Genomic DNA, 6,307 nt, shown 5'->3' on the forward strand with positions numbered 1-6,307 from the left:
CTGCAGGGCTTTCAATGGTGTCACAGTCACTGAAAGGACCATAGCACATTGTTTTTTTGTTTTTTTTAAATACATGATTCTGCTAATTTAATTACTGTACACATGACAGTCACATATTGGCTCTACTTCTGGTACTTTGGGTTCTTTCATCAGTTCTAGTCTGAAAATGGAGGCGGAATGATTTTGTACATCACATGATAACGGAGCAGGCTTTGTGCATCATCAACCCTGTGGTAAAGTACTTTGACAGCATTTAAAAGGTTTTGAGTCTGAAAAATGTTTTACGCTGTGTGAAATCTACACTTGGAGGAGCAAACTTCATGTCAGCTTTGACTTAAACCATCACCGTAAAGTTCCATATTGCTTTCTCGGTCATTTCAGCTTTATGCATTTTATTTAAGAACTGTTTTTTTTTTTTTTATCATTTTACAGTTGGAACAACACATCCGGGTCTGGACTGCATGTACTTGGACTGTCACCCTCACTCTTTACACACACACACACACACACACACACACACACACACACACACACCTATCAGAATGGGTTGATAAAGCTTGATTAAACTACAGAAAATTGATAAGCAGAGTGACTTGTGCTGATTGTAGTAGTCGCCTCACTGTCTCCTCTTCAGTCATGGTCAGATTGATTTATTAGGATGTGATAAACATTTGCTGTTGGTTCCCCCATTGACCTTGTTTCTCAAGTTCTCATCCAGTACTGTGCATACTGCTGTATATGTCAGCTTTATTTTTTCAGAGAGCCTAAAAACAATCACGACAAATTAAGGTTGAGTGCATCTTCATAAGACAGAGGCAGAAGTTTAGGTTGCAGTGCAGGACCACTTCTTATTGTAATTTAGTATTGTAGATAAATTCATATTACTTAAAACTAGGGTTGCACAAAATGGAAACACTTGCAATTATTTTGACAGATTGTGATATGATCCACAATAAATGGGATTCACAATTTTAATTTTCCCTGCAAAAAAAAAAACAAAAAAACAAACAAAAAAAAATCCTGATGATATTTGACATTTTGGGAGGCCTTTACCATCCTGAGAACAAGATTTGTAGGCCTGGGCATCTCTGCAGCATTACTGTCCATTATAATGCTGTTTCATCACACGTTACCTTGATCAAAACCTGCAGCTTCTTTAATTTGGATATTGTACTTTGGCCATATTGCAATTTCAATAATATTTTAATTGTTTGTGCAACCCTACTAAAAACCAAGTAACTGAATCTGAGGGGCTTTTGGAGATACAGATACAGATACAGTTAACAAACTTTTTCATGTCAAGGACCCCCACAATAGATGCACATTAGGCCTCAGAACTTAAGTTTTAGAGGATTTGTTGTAAGAATTACCTTAAAATAAAGTCTTCATATTCAATCAATGGTCAAACTAGGATCACTGTAAATATCAATAATTTATGGCCAACCTAATTTCTTCCCTTCATAACTTCTAAAGAAAATGACAAAAGTTAATATTTGATTCCTCTTTTTGCTGGAGACCCCTTACAACTCACAGAAAGACCCCTGTTGGTCCTTGGACCCCAATTTGAAAACCATTGTCCTATAAAAAACAATTTTATTTAGTTCCTCAAAATAAATAAATAGAGTGAGAGTATTGTGTACTGTATATATTTGAAGAAAAATTTTCTTACATCCCTGAAATTCAAGAAGTTTTGGCGACCCCTACTGGGGGTCAGGACCTGCATGTTGGGAACCAGTAAAATAAAGGAAAACGTCACCATGCTGCATCATGTCGAGGCACTGAAAAAATCAGACTGTCTTCAGTTTCGAGGGCTCATTACAAACGACAACAAGGCAGCTATTGATCTTAGTCTTTTATTATCCTGGTACTTCTAATCAGGTTGAATGTCCCTCGTCTATAAGGCATTTTGTTATATATATATCACCACATACATTATGTGACTGTAATGTGAAAGGCTACATACATTATTTGGTCATTTATGTAAATAGATGAACATTGAAATCAACACAAATGAGTAACTTCCTGTATTCACAAACACCTTCCTTTTGCTTGTATGTGAAATATAAACATAATGGGCCGAACAGTGGAAATTATATTCTTAGGGGTAGTTAATGATAATAATATATTTTTTTTAGTCTGCCTAACATTTCAGTCCACACTATACATGCACCACAAAGTAAAATCTGGGAGTTTGATATTGCATTAAAGAAAAGTTCTCCCCTTAAGATTGTTCAGCAGTCTGGACGTGTGTCTCATACAACATGAATGAAAATTTCCTTCTTTCTGCTACATAGATGACAACACTTGAGCCTTATAAAGCAAGCAGCCTTTCCCCCTGGTTTGTTTGTAAAAGTTTGAGCATATTTGAAAAGTTGAGTTGTTAAATGATGGACTGGAAAAATAACCTGAATTAGGGGTGCACCTACACCATTTTTTTTTTTTGCTGATTGGGTCGAGTACCAGTGAATTTTCGTCCATACTTTGTAGAAAAACTGCTCCTGTTAGATAATTCACCATCTATCTGTTGTAGTTCATATGTTCCTCATCATCTATGTATGAGCTGTGTGCTGGTACTCAGGCCTTTGTACTGGTCGCCTTTTGTCTGGTATAGGTGTACCACTAACCTGAATATATCAAATTGCAGCAAGTTCTATTGATGTGGTACTATTTCGTTTAACAAATCATCCGTTTTAAGCCAAAACATTTAAACAGCCCTTTCATACTTTTACAAATTAATATTAACTCAGCTGGCTTAAGCTACTGCTACCACCTTGAGATAATTCTTTTGGCCATTTTTTTAAAAGGTACCCAAAGAACAATAGCACTCTTGCACAATTGATGTTTCTGTATAAAATGAGGTATGTTTCTCTTCTGTTAGTGCATATCAATGTAACAGTGCAAAACCAAATTACAACGACTATTTGTTCAACAACCACCTTGTCAAGACACTAATTTTTACAGCATTGACCCCACTTTCACTTTTACAAGGCATACAAGAAACCACTTCGAGACACTAAACACACAATAATCCTTCTGATCAATTCGTCTTAGGAACTATAGGGTGAAACAAACACATTACAACAACAACAAAAAAAAAATCAAATTCTGTTATTAATGACTAGGGGATAGCAAGCTAATGCACAGTAGTAAATCTGAAATCATAATAATAATAATAATAATAATAATAATAATAATAATAATAATAATAATGTGTGGCATGTGTCACTCTGCGCTCTTTTCACTCATACAAACGCCAACCAACATTACATTTTTCAACTCAGATGGCCCTAAAGTGAAGTTTCATTTTTTAAACTTCCATTGGAATGTTTAATCAGCGTGTTCACTTGATGGGCCGAGACATAAATGAGGTGAAAATCAAAAAAAAGACAAGACAAAAAATAAAATAAAATCGCACAATGTTGCCAGAAAGCCTTCCCTCTGCCTTCTTGCTATCATCTTATGATTATATGTGTTATTTATTTAAGCTGCATGAAAAGAAACTGCTAAGGAGTCAATGACAAGTTTACATAATTAATGTTCCTTAACCCTGTGCAAGGTTTTTATTTTATCAGGTAGTCCAAGTTAACACAAGAAGAGCAGCTTAATTAATTGTATTTAGTGTGAATTCAGCAACGAGGGTCTTAAATAATATAGTGTTAAGTCCTTGTGTGTCAAAGTGTCAGAATAGTACATAGATACTTAAAGTTGTGACTGAGAAAGTGACTACAGGCCGAGGAACTGTGCCGATACATAAAAGACAGCAGAGGATAATGTCCCTTCACGAAAGGCCTGAGAGTATTTCTGATGTGAAAAAAATGCATGGATTGTCTCATTCTGCTAATACGCCTGTTTCCTTTTGTCCTATAAATTATGTTGAAATGTTGTAAGGCGTTATATATATATACAAAACAAAGCCTCGTTAGGGGCCAAACAAACACAGAGCTCAAACTCCAGCCGTCACATGAAGCCCCATAAGAGAGGGGTCCCACACAGTAGGTAGCCCGCTGCCTCCACGTCATTGACCTGACCTGGAGACCAATTTACACACACTGCAAAAGATCTCCTATGTCCCACTGTCTCGCTCAGTCTGTAACAGAAGGCTTGAGTCAAGGCATCCAATTGGAATGTATAGATAGAAAAGTTTGTCAGGAGGCAGTCCCATGGTACAATAATGGCACAAACCACTAGCTAAATCCATTATAAGAATGCATTAGGTAAATATGTACATCATGTGTTTGCACGCTCGATGCTGCAGTGAAATGCTCACAAGTTAAAGGTGACACCACAGAATTGCAGTATTCAGAATGTACATCGTATACTCCTCAAGACAGCTCAATTTGTGAACTTATTTTCCACTGGTAACAGATGAAGTCCCCCTCTATGGCCCCTACAGCACGAAACAAGTCTCCAGTTGCATAAGCCAGTTTCAGCTTCAGTTTGTTCCTTGAGCAAAACATTTCCCAAAGCAAAGGGGTTCATTTGGGAGCAATGCATAAATCCCTAGGTTGTCTCCTTGCCTAAGTGTTTAACAGGGGTGTCACGATCCCCCACATCCATGATTGAATTTGATTTTCGATTTTAAGGTTGATTTGAAAAAAATCAACAGATCATCAGTTTTGTGCTCTGATAACTGTCATTTACATTATTAAATTATATAAAAAAAAGGCTAAAAAGTATCAAGTGTGATATAACAGCTGGTAAGCTATGCTATGTCGCCTTTCCAGTTTTGTTTTGTTGTTCTTGAGACACGCGATAGATGCTGCAAGCAGCCAAGGGGGTGAGAGACTGAAAGCTCTTTTCGAAGTTTTCAATTTAATATTGAAATTGTCACACCCCTAGTATTGAGACAAACGTCTTCACAGCCGTTGCTGACATAATCCAGAACATGTGCACATCAGTTTACATGGTTATGCTTCACTCAGCATTACTGTCACTTAGTTAACCTGTGTTAGCTAGCTTCTCCAAAATAGACAACAAAGAGAAAACAAAAAGACAAAGAAGATTAGACTGTTGTTCTCCTTGAAGAATATAAAAAGCTCAAGCACATAATCCAAAGTGAATTTAACACAGTCATAACAAATACGCAAAAGTAGAAGATGTGGGAGGAGGAAACTGACAAAATCAATGTGAGAAAGAAATTAAGAAAAATAAAAAAGTATTACTGTGACAGCGAGAAAGAGAATTCAGAATCAGAGTCGACAAAACTGGTGAATTCCAATAAAGCGCCATAGCTAACATTAATATATAGCTAGCTATAAAGTTGCAAGTGCTAATGCCAAATCTATACTCTCTAACAAGTTGCACGTCACTCATCGTGTCCAGCGAAATTTTCCTGTCCTGAAGAATACTCCTGCTCTCCTCCTGGTACCTTCTCTTCTGTTGCTTTAAAAATCTTAAAATCTTGCGAGGAAAATGGTTAATAAGGATCTTCCAGTATTACATAAGGGAATACTTAAGTATTGGAAGAATTTGTGAAGTTTGCTGATAAACTTTCCAAGAAAAAACTAATTAAAGAGAAGAGCCAGAACTGTTCATTGTTTTTGTAGTTATGATGTCCATCAGATTTGGTTTGGTCAGAGCAGCGGAATATTAAATCACCCATCTTTTCTCACTCCATCTTAATTTTTCTTACCCTCAGGTTCACATAAAGTACAGGTCATATGAACTTGTTCTTAAATAGAAAAATGTAAAATTATTGGTTATCTTAAAATCCCTTTAAAAATCTGTATCATGCACTCCTGGTTTTATGCAACTGGGCACAGGTTTCCAACACTGTAACAAGCTGAAACTCCTGTTGCAGATCTGGAGCTCACAGATTTGGAGGTTTGGATTCAACTTTGTGGAAAAGAATAGCACATGTTCACAAATGTCAATTGAACTTTCCCAGTTTAGAGGGATCTTACATGCAAATGACTGAATTCTGTGGTATTTCTTTTAAAAACCTGGCAGCAGTGGAATTTCTACATCCAGAACCTAACAGAGGAGATCATGACGGTGCCTGCACACACACTGCATCTCTTCAGGAAGCTGCCAGAAGAGACTGTGAGAAAGAAAAAGGGCCTTTCAGAACTACCATACACTCTAAACTGGGTGCCGTCTAATACAAATCTAATCGTGTCTCACACAGAAACATCAGATTCAGACAATTAACATCTGCAACGTTACTCTCAGTTTGACTGTCCCAATTCATAACATAAAAGACATTAAATGTCCCGAAATTGTAGCGTAAACGTTTTGGCTATTTCCAAATTGAAACTTGTTACATCAGCGACGCTCAGTAAATGAGACATGTACACCACATGCCGTT

This window comes from Lutjanus erythropterus, chromosome 1 (assembly GCF_056507025.1).
Source record: "Lutjanus erythropterus isolate fLutEry1 chromosome 1, fLutEry1.hap2, whole genome shotgun sequence".
NCBI classification, from domain to species: Eukaryota; Metazoa; Chordata; class Actinopteri; order Lutjaniformes; family Lutjanidae; genus Lutjanus; species Lutjanus erythropterus.